Genomic DNA, 26,358 nt, shown 5'->3' with positions numbered 1-26,358 from the left:
CCCCCATTGAGCATGTTTGGGACTGGATGAAGCGTCGTCTCACGCGGTCTGCACGTCCAGCACGAACGCTGGTCCAACTGAGGCGCCAGGTGGAAATGGCATGGCAAGCCGTTCCACAGGACTACATCCAGCATCTCTACGATCGTCTCCATGGGAGAATAGCAGCCTGCATTGCTGCGAAAGGTGGATACACACTGTACTAGTGCCGACATTGTGCATTCTCTGTTGCCTGTGTCTATGTGCCTGTGGTTCTGTCAGTGTGATCATGTGATCTGACCCCAGGAATGTGTCAATAAAGTTTCCCCTTCCTGGGACAATGAATTCACGGTGTTCTTATTTCAAGTTCCAGGAGTGTATTATTATTTGTTACGTGGGATCTGTTTGGATAAACTTTAGGTTCTGTGCTGCCGGCAATCCCGTGGGACGCCTCGCAGATGAATATAAAACAGTGCGCTCTTCTGCACCATGTACAGAATACAAAAGCGTCTTTCGCACATTTGCATTATTACAAAGGCAATTCTGCAGAGATGCAGACCTGATTGAATTTACGTAAGATTTCTTTTCCGTGATCTTTACTTGTAAAATTTCATGTAAACCATACATTTTTTTATCATCGCGATTTCGATCTGTTACTTCTCTATTTTGAATAATTAATCGCTCGAATTTTATTATCGCTTCGGGAACTTTTTCACGTATTGGAACAAATATGCGTCGCATTGGTTGCCACAAAAGTGTACATATCACAAATATCAATTTCAAGGTGCAGCTCGCCATATTTTCTTCTTGCGGTTCTTAAAACATTTCGTCGTACACATCGTGTTGTGATTGTTCGCTCCATGACTCGAACAGCAACAAGAGACGTTACCTCGATACACATGGCCTTAGACCAAATTAAGAAATTCTTCACGTCGGACTTCGTGCACTCCAGTTGCACCCAACTCCTGTTGCGGTGTATGAACGTCATTCCCAACTCTTTGATCAAAAGCGAGATCTAAGTTCTTGAAGACTTAAAAAATCTTCGCAAAGCGATTTGCAGACACAACAATATCATAAATCGCCATACATGAACGGTTCATTTTCGTATAAAGTGGTTGCAGCAACTCCTATAATTTTTTCTCCTTGAAAGAAGCACCCACGGTTCGGTTCCACTTTGTAGTAACTTGCCGTCTCAACGTCTAGATGACGTTATTCGATTAGAATAAATAAAACTTATCGTTAGCTGTTGCTGGAAGACTTCAGCCGTTCGCATCGGGTCCCCCAATGAGAGAATGTCTTCCTTGTTTTTTATATCAGCAAGGGTAAGGACAGTCATGCCGTCTGCAGGAACAGCTTGTCAATACCAAAATACCAGTTACCCAGCGCAGTGGCGAAGCAAATAAGTTTTTGATTCCTGTCGGTGCAACTTGCCTACAAGTGAAAATTTTCTTAAGCCAAGATCACATAAATATTTCTATATTCACAAACAACCTGTTTCGAAAGACTACTCTCATCTTCATGTGTTCAAAAATTTATCTTACAAACTGTGTTCGTTTTGAGCTGGACCTCACGCCAAGTTTGTTGTGTCTAAGAAGCCAGCTTACTCGGACCGCTAGACAAACATTCAAACAAAGCGTATTAATGAGTTTTATTACAAAAAGATAATTACAGTAATTTTGCAATTACACAGATGTGTCACAAGCAAAGGGTGACATACAAAATTAGCAATCTTCTTCAGTATAGACAATCTGAAATCTGTGCTACATAGAGTGTACAAGCCAAGCAACTAGTGTTGGTGGTGGTGGTTAGTGTTTAACGTCCCGTCGACAACGAGGTCATTAGAGACGGAGCTCATGCTCGGGTTAGGGAAGGATTGGGAAGGAAATCGGCCGTGCCCTTTCAAAGGAACCATCCCGGCATTTGCCTGAAGCGATTTAGGGAAATCACGGAAAACCTAAATCAGGATGGATGGAGACGGGATTGAACCGTCATCCTCCCGAATGCGAGTCCAGTGTGCTAACCACTGCGCCACCTCGCTCGGTAACTAGTGTTGATGCTGCTATGGGCGTCAACAATCGGTCGCGGCGCTTATGTCCTCTTCGCATAGGGGCCGCTGCTGCTGCATTGTCGTCCTGGAGGGAGGTCGGTCAGCGTGCGATTGGCTGACTTTTCTCAAAGCCTTCTCTGCTTTGTCGTTACCGACTGACGTGCCAGCCTTGACTTTACGCCGTAACGAAGTTGTCATGATAACTTGGCGTGAGGTCCAACTCAAGATCAACATATTTCATAACATAAGTTTTTGAAGATATGAAGATGTCAGCAAAGTATGTTGAATCCGGTTGTTCGTGGCTTTAGAAAGTTTTTACCAAGTAAAACAGATCTCTCCTTCTAATTTGTCAGCATGAGATAATTAAATTAGTCTTGATTGGTGTAGAAAACCGATAGTGGGAAACGTTTACAATATGTGGAAACACTACGTCCATGCAAATGCATCTTCTTGCACGATTGGACAGCCAAGTTTCCAGTCAGAGACTCCCCTTGTTATGTACCTGGTTTTCACAGCCTCCACGTGGAAAACTCAAGGTATCACATTCGCAAGAATGAATCTCAACTGATGTACCTGTTCGCTGTGGCAAGCACTTCCTGTAGTGACATTGCACGGGTAAAAGGACGGCGCTGCCCTTCGTGGCACAGATTAATCCCACCAGATTACGGACTGCTGCCCCATCAACGTATTTAGCGAGCGGCTGTCCGAGGAAGCTGTGGCTAGGGTGAGAGGGACTGAAAACCACCAGGAATATATCCCACTAGACGGCAACAACAAGCATTCTGTTCTCAATAAATTCAAGCAAATACATTAACTTCTTGTAAGGTGATCACTACTCTTGTTGTTAGAATATCAGGTTTAAAGGAATTTGTCAATACATTTAAGTAATCAGGCAACATGTTACACATTAGGTATCATACGTCGGAATATTATCTTTGATCCAGGGTATAATACATTGCAATAACTCATTTCGATGCTTAGTGTATCTTCTCAACATGTTTGAAACGACAGCTGCTGGTTGGTGACACTGGTGCAATATATCGTCGACACTGAGTGAGCGACACAGTGGACTCGCATTCTGGATGACGACGGTACAAATCCGCGTCCGGTCACCCACATTTAGGTTTTCCGTGATTTCCCGAAATCGCTCCAGCCAAATGCTAACATTGTTCCTTTGAAAGGGCACGGCAGATTTCCTTCCCCATCTTTGACATAGTCCGAGCTTGTGCTTCATTTCTAATAACCTAGAAGTCAACGGAACGTTAACCGCTAAGCTTCCTTTTTTCCTAACACCGTTGAACCTAATGCCAGGCAAGTTTAATAGCTTTAAGAAAGGAGAAACTCATTGGCAGCAGCATTCAAATGATATCCTCAAAATTTATTGAGTTACTGAGCTGTGTAAATGTGTCGGCTGCTACGATCAACGTTATACAACGAGTCTACTGGGTCTAATATCATTAATGAGACAAACATCACATTCAGCGAGACAACTGTAATTTGGCGTGATACTTCGTTACATATTAAAACAGTGCGCCGAAATTGGTACTAGACCGTAGAATTCACCTTTTGTACGAAATTCTAGCAGCAGTTTATATCAAACCGCTGGAACAGCGAGATATTCCTAGTCACCAGCGGTTTCAAGAAGGGTCGTCGGACAAGTGCACATTGTTGTAAACTGATATCAGTCTTCTGTTTCTTCATCGGCGTTTGACCCGAAATGTAGCGTCGTTCGCTTTTTTGATTTTGTGTCTTCACTCGACGCGATCTTGTGCTCGATGAGACCAGAGACCCGCTATTTCGAGTCTATACATGGGCTATATAGCCAAAGTTGCCTCGCTCTACCAGTAGGATGCTCGCCACCGACTTGCAACTAAAACCCGCATTTTGATATTGTCCTGGTGTGCTCGAAGTACGTGCCCACACCACCGTAGACGGCTTATTCCACATCTTCTCAGCAATAGATGCCACTCCGTGCCACCTGCGTATTTCATCACTTTTCTCATGATCATGAAGCAGTATCAGACACCCACCGAACCATTTTGGTTTTCATTACGTCAAGTAACTGCTCTGCTTCGATTGTCGTGAGCCAACTTCTGTAGCGTACAATGCAACTGGAAGCACTACAGAGCGGTGTGTTTGCGAGTTGAGTCTGTCCGGGATCTCCTTACGACAAAGCACACAAGTGATTGTCCGCCATTTAAGTCATACATCGCTAACGCGGTTTATGATTTAAGGAACGATTCAGCCGTCTGTAGAAATTTTTGAGCCAAGTTGTTTGAAAGTGTTCATCTTTTGCAGATGTTGATTGTGTCAATTTTGTTTGCATTTGTTGACAGGTATTGAGTTTCCTTTAAGCCGTGGTTCGGAGTGTTAATGCGGTTCTTCTACGCTTGGACTGATGTAAATCTGTTGTAGAATTATATTACACGCATTCTGTTGTTTTTAGAAAGGAACACTTCCTCTATGAAAACAACATGGACGTCACAAACAGAGATCTTGTGGACATCAGCTCGCACCGTTAGTCCATGAGATTCAGAATGCAGCAGACAATGGTGCCCAGATTGATGCCGCGTTCCTTGACTTCCGGATGGTATTTGATACAGTTGCCCCTTTTCGTTCATAAACAAAACACGATCTCACCGAGTATCGGACCAGATTTTGACTGGGTTCAGGACTTTCTTGCAGACAGAATGCAACATGTTCTTAACGGAATAAACTAGACAAATGTGAAGGTACGCCAATTTAGGGAATATCCCGAGGGACTGTTTTAGGCCCGTTACTGTTTACAATATTTATTAATGATCTAATGGATACTGAGCCAGATTGTTGCTAGCTCGATCTCGAGTCTGTAGCTCGATTTGTTTTACGCGTGCAATCATTCGCCTAAATATGCCAGCGGAGGCTCTGATGGAGCCGCCATGGGTTTTGGCGAGACATCTTCTAGCGGTGTCTTGAGGCGCTCGCGAGGAGTCGGCCTGTGAAGCGGAACAGCGAAGTTCTGTCTCAAAGCGATGACCTGTTGTCGGCATCGGTCAGTGTTTGTCTGTGGGGCTGCGCGCAGAGTCCGTAATGAGTGTAGACGCAGCCGTGGCAACGTTGAAGTCCGAGTCTGCTAGGTGCAAGGGGCAAATCTCATTCTCGTTCAGCTATGGGCAATCTGTGTATTCTCGTGCCCAGCATTACTTGTGATTTACGTTACCCAAACTGCTGGACTGATCGATTGGCAGGGTACTGTTTGCAAAACTTCGCGTATGTTCGATGCATGAGCTGTTCGCTTGAAAAGTTGTGGCACTCAGACTTCTTATTGATCTCATTGTGAACTATTGTGCAACATCACAGCTTCATGACTGGGCATTAGCACGTGAGCTGTTTGCTAGAAATCATTTGTCTGCTGCAGTGCAACTTCAGAGTTATTGATTTGGCTGCAGAGGTGAGGTTAGTTAAATTCATGAAGTTGAAGTTTTCCAGTAGGTCATTATTATTTAAATGTTCTTAAAGAGTTCATTACCTACAGATCACAAGTATTAAATTTTTCTTGGTGCTTACTTTATTAAGGTTCATTGTTTTAAAGATTTTTTTATTATCTAGCGCTAAACTTAAAGGTTTCATTCTTTACTACCTTGTTGCTCAGTTGTTAAAAGGAATCCTTAGAATTTTACTATCCAAGTTATTTGTTGCCGATTCTGGCTGGCCTTAAGATTTTATGTTTTGCATCTTTTGCAATGTACCTTCTCAATGTTTTAGTTGTGCCTAAATTGTCCAACAGGCCGATCTGAGAATCCATTCCCTGAGGGTCGGATCTGCGTCAATGTAAAATTAAGTGTTCTTCCTGTAATAAAATGCTAAATTTGATAACGATATGTTTCCCTCTTTGTTCATTGATTCATTTGTGCTGGTATTAAATAATCTCAAGCATTGATAAAGAGACTGTTTTGTTCTGTTAAATATTTTCGTGGCCTAGACCCTTACCGCTCAACCTAAATCCTCGCTACATATCAGATACAGTTGAAAGCTGCGTGAGGTTATTCTCGGAAGGTGATGATGTCAATAGAGAAATTGCCAGACAGCTGTAACGAAATGCAACTGGAAGATGCACACAGGAACGACAAATGGGAAAGGGATCGGCAGTTGATCCTGAACGTAAATAAATGTGACGTATACCGCATAAATAGGCGAAGAGTTCCATTTCTATGAGATCACACTATTGAAAGATCACTGGAAATAGTAGCAATAGCTTGTAGTAACCTTCCGGCGCCATCTAAAGTGGACTGATCACATAAAACTAATTACATATTCTCGACGTACTGCCGATGGAACAGCAACCAATACAGTACGGAATAAGCATAATGTTTGTGTCTACGGTCGCAGTTTATTTATTTTTGCTACCAACTACAGGTTTTGGAATACAGCACCACTCTCAGGCCATCCCCTCGCACGGTGTCGTCACGCTTGCTTCCTGAGTAGATGTGTCAGAACTAATTGTAGGAAAACCAGACGCCAGGAGAATCTGAAAAAAATGTAATTCACCAACAAAAAAGTTGGCATAGAACAGACTTTTTCTACCGACCCTTGGGTATAGTCTATCAGCCTGGAACCTTAACGGTTAATATGAAGAGATAGAAAAGATCTAACGAATCGTTTAGTCAGGGGATGGCTTAGTCGGTTAGAAAGCGTTGCGGAGATGCTCAGCACACTACAGTGGCAGAAACTACAAGAGAGGCATTGTGCGTCCCTGACACGTCTGCTGTTGAATTTCAGAGAGATTACGTCCGAAGAAGAGTCGGGGCACATATTGCTTCCCCCCACATATTTTTAGCGAAATGATCACGACGACAAAATCAGCTAAACTTTCTTTCAAAAGACCATATACGAATGGAACAGGGATGGGGGTAGAGACAGTGACGCTAGAAATACCCTCCACCAATCGCAGTAAGGTGGCTTTTGGTATGTACATGTAGAATTCAAGAGAGTTTCTCTGAAGGGTGGGCAGTGGAAAAGTGGTATTAGCAAAATGGAAGTTGTGAAATGGGGGGGATGGGGGAGGGGTAGTCGAGGGGGAATGCTGGGTGACGGATATCTCAGTTCATAACAGTGTTGTCTGTTAAAAGTAAGGTTCTGGATTCGAGTCTCGGTTCGGCACCCAGTTGTCAGTTTAATCTGTCGTAAGGTATGAGCCCTTACTGCCGAAGCTGTCTGCCTTACAAGAGGTGACACTGCACTGCGGGGTGAAATATGTAATCTATTTGGGCTGATGTTTTGTATCCCATTGTTGTTTGCAATGATCTGTGAAATTAAGATTCATTCTGCTGTATACTCCGACGGGTTTTCAAGAAGAGTCAGTCGATATAGCCATACGACAATAGCTTTGCTCAGATATTCTTCCAGTAACTATCACTGTTAACCAAAAGTCTACAGGCATCAAAACTGATCTGAGGTCGCTCTCTAGGTATGTTATAACCCATTCTACAACTGCACCCTCCCATTTTTATAATTCCGGAGTGTCAAGTTTCTGGAAAATGAGACCATTGTTATCAACAATTACATCTGGAGCTCCTGTAACTGAACGCACGATCTCTTCTTGAGGCAGCGTCATTTCCTCGTAATGTAGAAATCATGGGTTCGAGTCCCACTTCGTGCACGTCTGTCAGTATTAAATGTGACCTTTCTCCATGTGTCCTGCAGATACAGAAGGATCGGTGACAGCAAGTCATGGGATACTGTGTGAGATGGGTGCAGACAGACAACAACCACGATCTGCAGACCGAGTCCACCATTCATAGACCGGTCTGTGAATTATTCCGTGCGCAAAAATGTAGGGTTTGTCTTTTCTATAAATTCTTCAAGTCATATGGGGAAAATAAAAACGTCCAAGCGGTCCTTAAATATGATAAAATATTTCCTAACTTAGTTCCTTAAAAGCGCGTTTCAGTTACACGAACCAATGAATGTCGACTGTTAGTGTACAACACTGTAATAAAGACGAATTAAATAAGCAAAGATTAGTGCGACTGATGCGTCTGACAGGGGTTCAGTTATCTGTAGTGTAGAGTCGAGAAATATCTTAGCAGTGTAATTGGTTGGAACTCGCATATGTAGAAGGCCGAACTTTTTGCGCAGTTGTAACGTTTTAACGTGATAAACAGCAGCAAGAAAAGGTAACTGTAAAAAATTCAACAGAGTAGACAACACGACATTTTTACAGCTATCACTGATTAAGCTTTGTGCATAATTTGCAATGAAGACATCACAGTTTTGTAGGGAGCGCGATCTCAAGGTTCATTTTGATAAAGTAAACATTCTCCGGTGAATGTTCCGATGATGCTAGGACGCAACAATCATGTTAAATGATGGTTTAGCGGAAATATTAGGAAAATTCTTTACCAAATAGAGCATAAACGATCAAACGAAGATAAAAGCTGGTTTTCTTATGACGTATAACATAGTAAAAGCCCACAGGTGCATTTGTGAACAATGAGTTCTTCGTGAAATGTGTGCTTGATGCGGCCAAAACCGTTGGTCCCAAAAAACAACAAAAATTTGAAAGCGTCAGTTTATGTACGACAACAGCGATACGTCGAACAAAGGACACAGAAGACAGTTTGTGTGACCACTTGTTGTGAAATGTAAGCAATTTGACTGGTATTGTGTCACACTACGTGAGAACACAGACTTCCTGACAATGCACACATGCTTTTTTTGTTCATCTATGGTGTTGTTGACGAATTCTGTACAACACAGGAACTGCTTTTGCGCGATTCATGGAATGACACCATAACAGGAGAAAGTTTTGTCATTGAAGTTAGAAGGATGTGATCTTTCGCGAGGAATTCTGAGGAGCCCTTCTAGTAACCGATTTCCAAAGTTTTCCAGCAAAAGAATTAAGCTTTGAACAGTATCCAGCAAACTGCTCATGAAATACGTGCGGAGCACGAAGTCACACTTATTTTGGAATTATATACGAGGAAGCGCAGTGGAAGTTGTATTGTACATAGTGTCTTAAAAAGTTGTGCACTTAATTAGCGCGGGAGTGTTCAACTACCGGCAGTGTATCTCAATTTTAGTGGATACTGAAACGGATCATAAACATGTAGAGTAGCACATAAATATTCGATATGTCATCTTAGGAAAAACTGTTAGGATAGTGTGGCAATTGCGACATGAAACAGTTGTGTACGAGTATTTGGGAATAAAGTGAACAGACAACTATTTCCGCCAGGTTTCTGATCTCCAGGGGCGTACTGAGTTTTGCCTTTCTTGTTAGTGTCTACCATTTCATTAAACTGAATTTGACTATGCAAGGCATACTCTTATCCAAGAGCTACATTTCACTGTGGACTTATTGACAGAAAACTTTAGAGCTTTTACGAACAAGTGAACTAAGTAAATACAACGTTTCCCCTTTCTTAATTTAACGACAGTTGGTGCCTGTGAAATAGGGAAGTAGAGAGAAACGTGGAACGGTCTTCGAGAGATTTGGAGACGATTTAGGGTTTTCCGAAAATTGCAAATCAAGTTTCAATACATCGTCGAATCCTTTTACCCTAAAAGTGGAACGTATGGTTCACGTAGTGTTTTAATTGTTATTTGCCTTTTAAAATATTTTATATAGAAGTTGAGTATCGATTTTTATGTATATGCCAACCACTTCTGTCGCAGTTTCACCTGCAAAGTTTGGTTACTAACAGAGTCCGGTGCTAGATAGGGGAATAAGCTGTACCATCTACACTCCTGGAAATGGAAAAAAGAACACATTGACACCGGTGTGTCAGACCCACCATACTTGCTCCGGACACTGCGAGAGGGCTGTACAAGCAATGATCACACGCACGGCACAGCGGACACACCAGGAACCGCGGTGTTGGCCGTCGAATGGCGCTAGCTGCGCAGCATTTGTGCACCGCCGCCGTCAGTGTCAGCCAGTTTGCCGTGGCATACGGAGCTCCATCGCAGTCTTTAACACTGGTAGCATGCCGCGACAGCGTGGACGTGAACCGTATGTGCAGTTGACGGACTTTGAGCGAGGGCGTATAGTGGGCATGCGGGAGGCCGGGTGGACGTACCGCCGAATTGCTCAACACGTGGGGCGTGAGGTCTCCACAGTACATCGATGTTGTCGCCAGTGGTCGGCGGAAGGTGCACGTGCCCGTCGACCTAGGACCGGACCGCAGCGACGCACGGATGCACGCCAAGACCGTAGGATCCTACGCAGTGCCGTAGGGGACCGCACCGCCACTTCCCAGCAAATTAGGGACACTGTTGCTCCTGGGGTATCGGCGAGGACCATTCGCAACCGTCTCCATGAAGCTGGGCTACGGTCCCGCACACCGTTAGGCCGTCTTCCGCTCACGCCCCAACATCGTGCAGCCCGCCTCCAGTGGTGTCGCGACAGGCGTGAATGGAGGGACGAATGGAGACGTGTCGTCTTCAGCGTTGAGAGTCGCTTCTGCCTTGGTGCCAATGATGGTCGTATGCGTGTTTGGCGCCGTGCAGGTGAGCGCCACAATCAGGACTGCATACGACCGAGGCACACAGGGCCAACACCCGGCATCATGGTGTGGGGAATGATCTCCTACACTGGCCGTACACCACTGGTGATCGTTGAGGGGACACTGAATAGTGCACGGTACATCCAAACCGTCATCGAACCCATCGTTCTACCATTCCTAGACCGGCAAGGGAACTTGCTGTTTCAACAGGACAATGCACGTCCGCATGTATCCCGTGCCACCCAACGTGCTCTAGAAGTTGTAAGTCAACTACCCTGGCCAGCAAGATCTCCGGATCTGTCCCCCATTGAGCATGTTTGGGACTGGATGAAGCGTCGTCTCACGCGGTCTGCACGTCCAGCACGAACGCTGGTCCAACTGAGGCGCCAGGTGGAAATGGCATGGCAAGCCGTTCCACAGGACTACATCCAGCATCTCTACGATCGTCTCCATGGGAGAATAGCAGCCTGCATTGCTGCGAAAGGTGGATATACACTGTACTAGTGCCGACATTGTGCATTCTCTGTTGCCTGTGTCTATGTGCCTGTGGTTCTGTCAGTGTGATCATGTGATGTATCTGACCCCAGGAATGTGTCAATAAAGTTTCCCCTTCCTGGGACAATGAATTCACGGTGTTCTTATTTCAATTTCCAGGAGTGTATTTCAAAATGATATCGTGATCCCGGTTGTATATATTTTCGTGTAACACGAAAGGTGATAAAACGGTTCCGCGTGAACGCCCTTGCCCCATCAGAAACCCGTGCACACAAACGTCCGCGATCTGGACGGACGAAGAACCTTTTCATACTGATAGTGACTGCAACGAAACCGTACTTCACGTAAGGTTACAGAAGCTGAAATTTCACTACTGTCAAACAGCTGTTGAGGCAGCACACGGTCCATGTCTCAGATGAAATGTTGGTTTCCAACACTTCCTGCGTATTTCCCATTGAAATTGCTTTATACGACCGAAGAACACCTTTACAAAGATGTTCTGATAGCACTTGTTGGGCGTGTAGTCGGAATGATACGAAGGTGTGTGATCAGACTGTCTCTTGTATGTAGCTATCATAGCACAGAACTGTTTCATCACTGGGGACAGTATATGTCTCCAGATACTTCCCTTCTGTGGATAATAAAGTAAATTAATTCGTGGAAGAAGTCTGCGGTCATTGCGAACTCTTGAAAACAACTCAGTGTAGAGCGCTTAACGATTATTAAAAATTTATTACGTTATTTCATAACATGTTTCTGATTCGTCCATCATCAGATCATAGCCTAGAAGTTGTGAAATAAAGTTCAGTAGCAGTGTTCAGTTTAAACTCTAGCGAAGCGGAGTGTCAACTGCTAGCTCCTTTGAACTGAGAACGCGAATCGCCGACTCTGATGCTTCATCTGTAGATTGGATTATGTCAGCTTAACATATTCAGGTTAACTTCCTAGTAACAGCTTGTTTAGTACCGACGAAAGCAACAGGTAGTTACAAATATGAGATAACGAACGATGTGTGGCGCAAGCTATTCGCAGATCACGCACGCCAGCTACATGTCCATTAGCGTCAGTCGACTACTGTACGTTATTACGGCACGAAATTAGCAGTCTGCAAAATTACTGTTCCCAAGTGCAGTTCAACTGCTCCGATTAGAATCTGTGGTATACGGGAAATACTGAAAAATTAATTATCACTTTTAATGTCTAGCACATTAACAAATACGTCGCCATTTTAAAATTTGTGGAAATTTGAATATTTAACTTAATAACTGATTATAATCAGTTAGCTTTTGGTGGCAGTCTCCCGCAACAAGTACAGAAATTATTCGTTACAAGACAGTAAATTTGCATACTCTACTGGGTTTACTATTCTCTGGCACGCCAACGAAATTGAGCACATTGCTACAACATTAATTACAGCTCTTATCTAGGAACCGAGTGGAGGCAAATATACGTAGTAAATCCATAATCTGAGTATCTGTAATAAGAAGTTAGGCAAGGCAAATAAGCGAGTTATAGAAAGTGTAAATTATTGACCGTCCATTTTGGAAACAGGCAAAAAGGCCGCTGAACATTTCACGACATCAGTACTAGATTTCGAGAAACAACTTAGCATGATGAAGTGGAACTGGAATTCTATCTAATACAGCGTGTTTTCAATATATAGTTTTAGTTGGGTAATAAGAAAATTAGACAGTAATGTAGAAAATGACGCAGCAAATTCTTGGGAAAAACTGTTGTTGAACATTACGTGAAACCCATGGAGAAGAGTACCTGGAATGTGGAACAGTTACGGACATATATTTCATTTAGGTGAAATCAAATTGCTTACCTTCATGAAAGATTATCCTTTTACAGTGCTGATATCAATTATATTACTACTTAATGCATTAATTTTTGAAGATTCTCTGAAGATACTGTTAAATGACGTACAAGGACTTGCGCAACAGAAAGGTCTTTTATTCATGAATGAAAACTTGACATACAGCTTGGAGATAACTTAGCGACAACTGAATTATTATTATTATATTTTTTTATTAATGTCCTTCGTAGAGTTTTTTTGTAGTGATTACTGATTTCATTTAATTTCTGAACATCTTCAGATCCATTGGAGTTGCTTAGCAACTTGTCAGTTTTGTGTGCTGCGTGCTGCTTCCGTAAGGCACTAATAATTCATCCCTAATATTCACAAGATTACCTATAAGACATTTAATATATTCCGACAGGTTTTTGAATTCATGTGCACCATTGTATCTGAATCCTTTCTCTACTAATGTTAAACATTTGAAGCCTGTGTCGAAGTTATTTTCGGTCTTAGAAGACATTCATGTTTTAAAATATGTTTTGAGAAAACAAGAAATATAGGTAAGGTCAGGGAACATCAGTGAACTTACACAATCTGAAACAACAATGTTTAACCATTTAAAACTTGCATAACGAAAATAATCGCGATGCGCCTCGACTCCATGTTGAAGGAGGGGCGCACTATTCTAGAAAATGTATAAGAAATATGAAACAAAATTTGAAAGTCTGTGCTCTTCGGGCCAACGATAGTTGATACCAGAGCACGTTGCAACATATAGGAGTTACTTGGAGATAATTTGGAAATTTCGTCCAATACAAATCCATCGTGAAGTTCCGTATGAGTAAACTGTGCTCTGTATATTCAAGTAATTTACAGAAATGGGTTTCTTTGACTACCATCAATAGGCCTGGGAATTGCGCATGTATGTATTTGTCTGAGACAAGATAAGAGAATCTTAGTCACTACAAGCAGCTGGTTTTATCGATAACCGAAGAGTAACATATCCTGACAAAAGATTTCTATTTACACACTTGCATAACAGCTGAAGAGGCTGCTGTAGATAGAGGTTTTTCACAAATAAAATACGCCGAATCATAAGCGCTACAAGACAAGATTTCTCGGAAAAGTAAGACATACTATTACAGCAAATAAAAGTTAGTACCATGAAGTAATATCACAAATTTTTTGATACAGTTACATAGAATGAGTGCTAAGTGTTTATGGTTTCAGCAATGCGGTGCCATCGTCTCAAAACTCTTGGGACAGCCACCTTGTCGTATGACGAGTTTCCAAGCTGGTCCGTTTCATTCCCTTGTGACGAAACAGATCAACTTGATCTTTTCAGGTGTTCCTCCATGGCTGTCAAGTAGATAGCAGATTTGCGCAAAGAAACTTCAAGCTTTGATCGAGTGCAAGCTAGAGATGTGAATCACAATCCGCAATATCGATGAACAAGTGTATGAAAGAATGCTGAGAAATTCCATGTACTGCATTTGGAGATAGTTTGTGGGATTTGTATTACAAATATTCCTTTTTCTTTCTGTACGGGAATATTATAATAACCCGATAAGACTAATTAGGTACGTTGTGTTATAGTTACATCGATTTAAACACGATAAAAACTGGTGAATTTCCCGAATAATCTAAGCAAACAGTTTGCGATGGAAAACGTATATGTACCTAAGAAATCTATTCAGTCCATCATCTGAAATTAAGGTCTACGTTTTCTCACGTATCCGGTGTCGTAACAGAACCTAATACTTTTTTTTTCACGCTGTATGTTTCCACAGTCTATTCTCGAAGTAGACTAGCGACCATTCGTCAGCGAATTATTTTGAAGCAATAGCAGATTCATAGCAGAGTGGTATGATGTCATGATTCTGAAAAATTCCACGGTTTTTTGCTGGGCTTCGTAACCCAAGTTCTGCGAATGATTCTGAAAAATTCCACAATTTTTTGCTGGACTTTGTAACTCATGGTTTGCGAGCCGTATCTTGTGTGGCAGAACATACAGTTAGCGTGTGAAGAGTGGTTTACAATGTTTGACGCGGCTCACACCAATCGCGGAGCAAGGAGTTCTTTATGGGATTCTTCCGTGACGACGGCGATACCTGATTTTCCGGTGCAATCAAAAATGGTTCAAATGGCTCTGAGCACTATGGGACTTAACATCTGTGGTCATCAATCCCTTAGAACTTAGAACTACTTAAACCTAACTAACCTAAGGACATCACACACATCCATGCCCGAGGTAGGATTCGAACCTGCGACCGTAGCGTCGCGCGGTTCCAGACTGAACAGCCTAAAACCGTTCGCCCACAGCGGCCGGCCCGGTGCAATTCATTCGACTATTGACGGTCTCTCTAAGTTAGGATTCTTGGTTGCCCTAGTTACGTTTGGACCGAGGATGTTACACAGTTTCTAGTTATATGTACTAAGTAACAAACAGCTGTTTTTTTTCATTTTAAAGAACTATCAGAAGACCTGTGTGGCATCAGATGCTTGTAAATGTCTAACTGCAATAGTGTAGGAAAGAACAGAAACTGAGAAAAGATTAAGGAGTCTTTTCTACCTAGAAAAAGATATCAACTTGATTAGACTAGATAAGTATTTATATTCTAAGAATAAAGGTAATTTCCAGGGTACCCCTAGGAAGTGCGATAGGAGCATTACTGTTTACGATGGTTATAAATGATCTAGTAGAAAGCGTCAGTACTTCTTTAAGATTTTTCGCAGATGATACGGTCGTGAATATGAAAGTAGAAACGCCAGAAGACAACTGCACTGTTGATGACAAATTGCTGGAAACAGTAGCCACCATCCAGAGCGACTTGAAGTGGAATTACCACATAACACAAACAGCAGGAAAAGCAGACGCCGGAATTAATATTCATAGAAAGAATATTAAGAATATGTAACTCATCCACCGATTCTTGAATATCGTTCGTCACTCTAGGATCCTTACCAGGTGGGACGGACAGAAGACACAGAGGAAACTGAATGAATACCGGCGCGTTTCGCCACGGAATCGTATGGTCAGCACGAGAGCGTTACACAGATGCTCAACAAGCTACAGTGGCAGACGGTACAAGAGAGGCGGAGATGTCCCTTATTGAGGCTTAGTGAGGGCACTTTCCGGGAAGAGTCGGACAACATATTACCTTATCCCACATACATCTCGCGGAATGATCACAACGAGAAAATTCGAGAAGTTAGAGCTAATAAAGAGGTTTATCGTTCTCCCAACGTGCCATTCGCGAGTGGAACGGGGTAGAGGTGAACACTTAATGGTACCAGAAGTATCCTCCACCACACTCCACCACGTGGCATGCGGATTACAGATGTACAGGGAATCGGGTACAGAAAAAGGCGATTAATTTCCAATATCAACAAGCACCAAAAAAACCGACTGGGAATTACAAAAGTGGAAACGAGGGAAATTCTTGTTAGGAAAAATTTAAGAGAGGTTTGCAATTAGTCGCTGAGTGTTTGTGGAATAAACAAAGAAATCAAAGGAAATAAATTACAACTTAAAAAAAATATTAAGGGGAAAAATATCAGTGATAAGATTCGCAAAGGTCTGACCCTTCTGGTCGTAAGTATGGAAGGTTTAAAGGAAGGTTTTAATAGAAGAACAGTTCATGTAGCATCGAGTTTGGCTTGCACATAAACAGAGCAGGAATGAAAACGATTGATAGTCTTATAAAGATTAATCTGTGTGTTCATAAACACGAAAACTGCCAGTACACAACAGAATAAGTGAGGGAATTCTGCCCTCTAGGATACACAGTCAGCCGCGTGAGGTAGCCGCGTGGTGTAATGCGCCTTGTCACGTTCGCGCGGCTTCCTCCGTCGGAGCTTCGAGTCCTGCCTCTGGCATAGGTGTGTGTGCGTTGTTCTTAGCGTAAGTTAGTTTAAGTTAGATTAAATAGATTGAAAGCTTAGAGGCCGATGACCTCAGCAGGTCGTCCCAGTGGACCTTACCAGAATACATACACAAAAATAAAAGAATCCACGACCACACAAACTGGCCTAGCAAGGAATAAACCTCAGCTCGAAAGACTGGCCAGTATAAAAATCATTTACAAATCCTACCTAACAACATCATTTATCTGCAAAATTCAGTGTTTGTGTTCACTCGATATCTGCGAGCTAACGGATCTAAAGACAACAGAAGCACACTTACTTGAAGAAATAATATCGAGTAACAGATATAAAAGGCATTATTTGGCAAAAGCTAACATTTCCTTGAAACAATAGCGTTATCGCATGCAGTATCTAAGGCATCTTATTCCTCAAAATAGAATGTGCTGTGATATCGTATGTTCTTCCTTGTTCTTTATCTTATTGGATTGTGGAGTTTTTATGAAGTGACTAAAATATAATGGAATCAAACAGAAAACTTCCTCGACGTAGGCAGCATTTGGATACGCTACATTTTCTTTTTCATCCACCTTGAAGCAGTCCAGTATCGAAAGCTACATTGATAATGCTACGAAATAATGCAACAAGAATATAAACTTCATAGGCAGATCTTTGCACAAACATTTTTACTTAGTTCTGTATCTCAGAGCAAGAATTGTTTGTTTCTGGATTAAAGAGTGAAGGTGAATGAAGAAATATAGATTATATAATGTGAACTACGTTTGACAGTTTTTAACAGTACGAAATGAACAAGATTTCTGGCACAGAGTTTGTAGTGTCCAGAGACTGTCAGCTTTAGGTTGTCTTTGGTGACAATATCTGTAGCGCAATTCTTTTTGGGAAAATATTCTTCAACGGCCGGAGACTAAAAAGCGATACACCTCTCTGACCATGTAAAAACCTCTTCATGTTCGTTTTAATCATACTGTATTTTCTGTTTTTTCTCACTGGATAATTGATCTTCTGTAGACACATTGCTGCCAGTTTCTTTGCAACCTGAGGACCAAACGACCCCTGTTTCTCCTGCAAACAAATGTAAAGCTTCTTCGCTAGTTTACGACGGACACATCCAACGTCAACTGCGTACCTGTTTGTGGACCTATGTACAGACTATATCATCCGTTGAATTTTCCCCTCTCTGCAGTAGTGTTGAAGTCACTATTCCACACGCTAATGAACATCTTGACATCTGCTACAATGTTCCTAATATCTGCGTAATAATACGGCATTCTTTAATCACTTTGTGAGCCATGATCACAGTTATATGTCTGGACCAAATGTTACACCCATCTCCGAAGGAGGTGAATGAACATTTGAAATTGTCCAGGGCAACCGATTTAGCAGCTTCCAGAAGCCTCATTTGAATGTCCCAGTAGTGGACTAGCTCCGTAAAACTGTGTTCCTACAGACTCTATTTAGATGTTTTATTTCGCATGAATTTATCTCGATCTTGCGTGTCACATAATCTAAAATTACCTTGCATTTAGACATCCACCGAGTGCATCTACAACGGCTCTTATACATTGACGTGACAAAAGTCATGGGGTAACGGTATGCATATGTACAGATGGCAGCACAGTCGCATCACAAGTTACGAAAAGGCAGTGAATTGACGGAGCTGTGATTTGTATTCAGCGGTTAATGTGAAAACGTGTCGGACGTGATTATGGCGCACGTCAGGAACTGACAGACTTTGAAAGCGGAATGGTAGATGAAGCTACACGCATGGTACAGTCATACTCAAAAATATCCGAACGACCTGAATTGCATTTCGCCTGATTCGCAAGCAACCCACATAACGCACCTGTCTAGCAGGTCCTCTAATCGCTCCTCGGTACAGTCGTTTGACTATTGAAAATGGTTCCAACAAGTCACCACTAGAAAACACTGCTCTGTATCGCAGTAACTCAAGATGTAAAGTAATACCACGATGCTACAAATATCAGGGAACACCTTATCACAGATAAGACTGCCCTTAAGGCTTGTAAGCTCACATTTATTACAATAAATGACATACCTGAAATGTTACCACTCTCATTATTACGTCAGATAGGTAACGCACGTAGTAAGTTCGTCGTATTCATGATTTCCTCTTCAAAGTAACATACAGTACTTATTATGTAACACAAAATGATATTAAAAATTTAAGTTATCCACGAGCAGCTAGTTGAGAATATGTATGAACTTCAAATGACACGACGAACCGTCTCGTTCTGCATATGGATTCAAACCCAGGTCAGGCAGACTATGAAAAGATTTCGTGACTGACACAAACTAACAGTCATTCCTGATTAGAGAGTGATATACCTCGATTTTAGACAGTATCAGTTAACAAATATCAACTTTAAATTACATAACGCAAAAATTTTTAAATGACGCGAATTCCTCGCCAGCATCTCTTGTCCCTGTTAACGAACTACGAGAGATGTTAAATATTGCTTCTTCACAAGTAACTTACTTGAAATGCCGTGAGGTAAAGCTTTGTGTTCGACGGGGATTCGAACACAGAACCTAATCGGATTGATATCGAAACACAACCAACTGTGGCATGTCGGATTTCCTTGGGAGTAGCTAGATGTTTTAACTGAAATGACGAGACGAAACATTAATTTTCTCCTTCCTAGGATTCCAACCCAGCACCTAGCGCTGTTATATTCTAGAGAAAACGAACCTTAAATATGGGTTTGTTGCACCAGCAGCGACATGTGAGCATGTTTGAACTAGAAATAAAATGACGAAGAGTTTAGTGCTCACTGGGAATAGAGCCCTACACATATCGTTGTTGACTACACACAAAGAGACGTCAGCTACCGAATTTTTCTCCACCAGCAGCTCGAAATAACATCTTGAACTTACAGTGATCACGCAAATAGTTGTGTGTCCCACTGGGAGACAAAAACGTCAGATATCGTTAGTGTTGACAACGAATGAAAAAACTATTATCCACCAGCAAATAGGTGTTCTCATGCTAGAGCTTGATAATACATAACGAAATCTTTAGTGCCGGGTCAAGATTCGAACCCATACACGCGTAATACGTGGAGATGTTGAGGAATCTGCAGTTTTGAACAAACAACAAATTGTAGCCGAGCTGTATTGTCACGAAGGAATCAAATTCCGCGTTAAGGGCGGTCTGAGTTGCATTCTCAGTTCAGAACCAATTTTATCGACATACAGAATCTCAGATAAAAGATGGAATAAGCGTCCTGTGGCCCTACATAGCGTTTGTTTCGTCACTAGAAATAAATAACTAGTATAAGTAAGGCTACTGGTGATAGAGTTTCTACATGTCGCCACTCCAGACTTTATTGTGGTTCAACCTAACGTCTACTTGGCAGAGAAGGAATATAACCACCACACTGCCGTTATATCTTCTTCACTTGGTGTAGTCAGAAGAGAATGGAATCTTTCTCTCCCTATCTAAAATCATTGACAGAAGTGGGAATCGAACCCAGACCATAGGTATAAGAACCTACCATCAGTCCAACAGACCACCAAACCCTCTTTTCCGTGACTCATTTTTCTATCGTAACGCCGTTGCGCCACACTGGATGAGAATTCTGACACACAGGCTCCCTGTAGTAAATTGCAGCATGTTCAGTAAATTCATTTACTTGGTTGACCGAATCACCATGAACTGGCTGCCTCGGCTACGCTGTGCATACATTTGACTCTATTTTGTAATCACCATAATAAAATCACGTAACTGCCACCTACACAGCACTGCCAACAGTGTAGGATGCAGAAATTTAAATAGGAAGTGTTCCTTTCCACTTGAGCTATTCTATTGCGCTATCTGTTCGTAAAAAAACGTCGTGCAGCGCAAAAGAAAAGCTGTAACTGTTTCTCTCAGAAGTCTAGACCCAGCCATTTGCATTATCTCGCAGCGCTGTGGTATGAAGAAGTTCTGGAGGAATTGTTGTTCAGCTCTGGAGCTGTTGTGGTTATGTGTCAGCTAGTAGCGTAATGGTCAGTGTCGTGTACCATAGATAAGATGCCGCGAGTTCGAATACATTCACTGATAAATTTTTTTAAAACGCAATTCTGCTGTCTGCTGAAGTTACCAATCTAATGGAACTTTGAACATAATTCCCTTCACTTCTCAACTCAAAATAGTCGCATGTGGAAAAAGTGCTAACTTCTGTGACATTTTGTTCTTTTCAGGTTTAATAGACAGCCAGGCAGCAGATTCATCTCGAAGCTTTTGTATTATGTATGGGGAGAGCGCATCGTGCCCAAATACGTCAGAAAAGTTTACTATTGTTTCAACAACACTAAAGGAAACCTTACGAAAATTGTGCACTGTATTATAAGAAATGAAATAAAACTACCCACGATAACCTTACGACGAAGGTCTGTTTTAATAAAACTGAGTATCTGTACACAAGCATGCCTCTATCGACACGAATTAGTAAAATACTACTCACTTAGATTTTGATTGGGTCTGTGTTTAATTGGTATGCTGTGTCATACTCAAGAGGTATGCAAATGTGGCATTTCATAAATATAGTTATGTATTTCTAGAAACCCAAAATTTGCTTGTCAGCAGCGAAAAGTGGCGTTACCTGTTGTGCAACATTGTGAGTTTTTCACCATTGAACTATGAGCCGAAAGTATGTTCATGCGATTTCCTTATCGATGTTTGATCTGACTGCTTGTAGCTCTTCCACAGAAGGGATAAAAACGCTACACTCAGTGAGCCTGGAACTACAAACCATAACAGACGCTTTTCCACAGGTCAGCACGTTACCACAGAGCTGACGAAGAGGTATGTGGCTTAGCTTCCTCTTACGAGGCCAATAGTGGCTAGAACTCATAAACCGCTATTTAAAGGACGAGATTAGTTGCGATTTCCACCTGCAACGACTTTCCTGGGCTGAAAACCGTAAGTTTACAATCTTTTGTTACACCTCAAGCGATAATAACTGAGATTATTCAATGTAAATGACAGGTAAAATCAAATGAACTTTGAGGCTTAATTCCGTGCACACAAGGAAGTAACTCGTCGACCGCAGAGTTGCCAAACATACGTTGCCTTGTTGCCAAATCTCAGTTACAGTACCAGCAGGAAGAAGACGAACCGATGTGATCCTACAGAAGGATGGGAAGTGACCATAGCTGGTGTCTCCAAATACGCAGCTGCTACGGCCTGGATTACGTAATGCGACTGATTCGCATCTCTGTAACTAGGTTTAGGGACTAGAGCGTACTTACTAAAAATACTCAGAATTGACTGCAAACTAAGCATCATAAATCAGTAACTCTCATAGTTGTTTTTATATTTCTCCCGTAAGTGTACTCAAAACTAAGAAACTCATTCACAGGCGTTTTCGTGCCTCGCCGGTAGTCGAGCACAACAAACAAAAAAAAATAAAAAAAATGTGTATGTGTGATAGAGAGTGTGTGTGTGTGTGTGTGTGTGTGTGTGAGAGAGAGAGAGAGAGAGAGAGAGAGAGAGAGAGAGAGAGAGAGAGAGAGAGAAGAGAAGGAGAGAGAGAGAGAGAGAAATAAAAAGAATGAGAGGGAGAGTGTGTAAAAAATTGTTGCAAAGAAATTGAATCATGGTTTGTAAAGAAATCTTTCATTTAATATGACACGTTCCACATCATTACGAAATGTCGTATGCATGATATATGGAACAAGAATTAATCTAATCTAATCTAATCACATCATATTGATGACTAGCGATGAAGAATCATGAATTACCGAAATTTTTGCCAATACCAGTAACCAAATCTAAACTTGAAAATAGAAGACGACAATTTCTGTGATAATCCGGGACTCCTATCAAGACCCTTTCGTCCGTGTTAGCTAACCACGAAAGATGTCTGATACACCTCCATTCTGAAGTAACAAAGTCTGCATGCATTTAAAGATGAAGTGCATGATGTTAAGTTCTGTGATGGAGATACGAACCCAACACGTAATCGAATTGTTGACTAAGAAACATCAAATGTTACGTATCGGTTTTTCTTACGAGCTGCTAGGTGTTTGAATCTAAAATAAGGATACAAACTTTTGTGCCTGAGCGACAATCGAACCGCACACCTACCGTGCATCCACGAATATAGCTTAAGTATCAGTTGCTTACTCACCAACAGTAAGATGTGTGCGTGTTTGACCAGAAATAACGCCACCCATTGCGATTGTTGGCAACACATGAACAGACATTAAAAATACATGTTAATTTTCATTAGCAGGTGGGTGTGCACTTGGTAGGGCCTGAAAAGAAATTACGAATTTTTTTGTAGTGGATCCTTTGGAGCTGACCTAGAGAAGATTCCAGTCTTGGGAAAAGGAACGAAATGATTGAACTATAACGCTCTGAGAGATTCAGATCCTCGACAGAGGAGATACGAATTCGAATCACAGTCCAGCACCAAATTTTTCAGTGTCTCTAGTTAAATCAAGTACAAGTAAAATAAGAGACCTGTTCCTTTAAATGACTATCGGTTCATCAAATAAAATAAAATTTTCTAATGTAAGTTAGTTTACTGGCGACTGTATTTCTGTTTGTCGTGACTTGAAACAGGTCATGTCGACCTAATCATATGGAAGAACTGACAGCGACGTATATCGGAAGGCAGTAAGATCTCTTGCCTTTTGGTTTTGCAGTACTCGATAGCCATTTCCAGGCGCAAGTAAATGAAGAAAGGAAGCGCGTTTTTGTTATCAAGTAACGTCTTCATCAATTACTTTAGTTTTAATGTAATCTACGAGTAACTGCTGATGTTTGATACCTCTTGAGTATGACACAGCATACCAATTAAACACAGACCCAATGAAAAACTAAGTGAATAGTATTTTACTAATTCGTGTCGATAGAGGCATGCTTGTGTACAGATACTCAGTTTTATTAAAACAGACCTTCGTCGTAAGGTTATCGTGGGTAGTTTTATTTCATTTCTTATAATACAGTGCACAATTTTCGTAAGGTTTCCTTTAGTGTTGTTGAAACAATAGTAAACTTTTCTGACGTATTTGGGCACGATGCGCTCTCCCCATACATAATACAAAAGCTTCGAGATGAATCTGCTGCCTGGCTGTCTATTAAACCTGAAAAGAACAAAATGTCACAGAAGTTAGCACTTTTTCCACATGCGACTATTTTGAGTTGAGAAGTGAAGGGAATTATGTTCAAAGTTCCATTAGATTGGTAACTTCAGCAGACAGCAGAATTGCGTTTTAAAAAAATTTATCAGTGAATGTATTCGAACTCGCGGCATCTTATCTATGGTACACGACACTGACCATTACGCTACTAGCAGACACATAACCACAACAGCTCCAGAGCTGAACAACAATTCCTCCAGAACTTCTTCATACCACAGCGCTGCGAGATAATGCAAATGGCTGGGTCTAGACTTCTGAGAGAAACAGTTACAGCTTTTCTTTTGCGCTGCACGACGTTTTTTTACGAACAGATAGCGTAATAGAATAGCTCAAGTGGAAAGGAACACTTCCTATTTAAATTTCTGCATCCTACACTGTTGGCAGTGCTGTGTAGGTGGCAGTTACGTGATTTTATTATGGTGATTACAAAATAGAGTCAAATGTATGCACAGCGTAGCCGAGGCAGCTAGTTCATGGTGATTCGGTCAACCAAGTAAATGAAATTACTGAACATGCTGCAATTTACTACAGGGAGCCTGTGTGTCAGAATTCTCATCCAGTGTGGCGCAACGGCGTTACGATAGAAAAATGAGTCACGGAAAAGAGGGTTTGGTGGTCTGTTGGACTGATGGTAGGTTCTTATACCTATGGTCTGGGTTCGATTCCCACTTCTGTCAATGATTTTAGATAGGGAGAGAAAGATTCCATTCTCTTCTGACTACACCAAGTGAAGAAGATATAACGGCAGTGTGGTGGTTATATTCCTTCTCTGCCAAGTAGACGTTAGGTTGAACCACAATAAAGTCTGGAGTGGCGACATGTAGAAACTCTATCACCAGTAGCCTTACTTATACTAGTTATTTATTTCTAGTGACGAAACAAACGCTATGTAGGGTCACAGGACGCTTATTCCATCTTTTATCTGAGATTCTGTATGTCGATAAAATTGGTTCTGAACTGAGAATGCAACTCAGACCGCCCTTAACGCGGAATTTGATTCCTTCGTGACAATACAGCTCGGCTACAATTTGTTGTTTGTTCAAAACTGCAGATTCCTCAACATCTCCACGTATTACGCGTGTATGGGTTCGAATCTTGACCCGGCACTAAAGATTTCGTTATGTATTATCAAGCTCTAGCATGAGAACACCTATTTGCTGGTGGATAATAGTTTTTTCATTCGTTGTCAACACTAACGATATCTGACGTTTTTGTCTCCCAGTGGGACACACAACTATTTGCGTGATCACTGTAAGTTCAAGATGTTATTTCGAGCTGCTGGTGGAGAAAAATTCGGTAGCTGACGTCTCTTTGTGTGTAGTCAACAACGATATGTGTAGGGCTCTATTCCCAGTGAGCACTGAACTCTTCGTCATTTTATTTCTAGTTCAAACATGCTCACATGTCGCTGCTGGTGCAACAAACCCATATTTAAGGTTCGTTTTCTCTAGAATATAACAGCGCTAGGTGCTGGGTTGGAATCCTAGGAAGGAGAAAATTAATGTTTCGTCTCGTCATTTCAGTTAAAACATCTAGCTACTCCCAAGGAAATCCGACATGCCACAGTTGGTTGTGTTTCGATATCAATCCGATTAGGTTCTGTGTTCGAATCCCCGTCGAACACAAAGCTTTACCTCACGGCATTTCAAGTAAGTTACTTGTGAAGAAGCAATATTTAACATCTCTCGTAGTTCGTTAACAGGGACAAGAGATGCTGGCGAGGAATTCGCGTCATTTAAAAATTTTTGCGTTATGTAATTTAAAGTTGATATTTGTTAACTGATACTGCCTAAAATCGAGGTATATCAGTCTCTAATCAGGAATGACTGTTAGTTTGTTTCAGTCACGAAATCTTTTCATAGTCTGCCTGACCTGGGTTTGAATCCATATGCAGAACGAGACGGTTCGTCGTGTCATTTGGAGTTCATACATATTCTCAACTAGCTGCTCGTGGATAACTTAAATTTTTAATATCATTTTGTGTTACATAATAAGTACTGTATGTTACTTTGAAGAGGAAATCATGAATACGACGAACTTACTACGTGCGTTACCTATCTGACGTAATAATGAGAGTGGTAACATTTCAGGTATGTCATTTATTGTAATAAATGTGAGCTTACAAGCCTTAAGGGCAGTCTTATCTGTGATAAGGTGTTCCCTGATATTTGTAGCATCGTGGTATTACTTTACATCTTGAGTTACTGCGATACAGAGCAGTGTTTTCTAGTGGTGACTTGTTGGAACCATTTTCAATAGTCAAACGACTGTACCGAGGAGCGATTAGAGGACCTGCTAGACAGGTGCATTATGTGGGTTGCATGCGAATCAGGCGAAATGCAATTCAGGTCTTTCGGATACTTTTGAGCACGATTGTACATTCCATTTCGGCATCGTTAGGGAATTTAATTTTCTGAGTTCCAAAATACCAGGAGTGTGGCGAGAATACCGAACTTCAGGCATTACCTCTCACCACAGAGGACGCAGTGCCCGACGTCTTTCACTTAGCAACCGAG

Source organism: Schistocerca piceifrons, chromosome 4 (assembly GCF_021461385.2).
Source record: "Schistocerca piceifrons isolate TAMUIC-IGC-003096 chromosome 4, iqSchPice1.1, whole genome shotgun sequence".
Lineage (NCBI taxonomy): Eukaryota > Metazoa > Arthropoda > Insecta > Orthoptera > Acrididae > Schistocerca > Schistocerca piceifrons.
The sequence above is the reverse complement of the archived record's forward strand: the minus strand, read 5'-3'. Positions refer to the sequence as shown.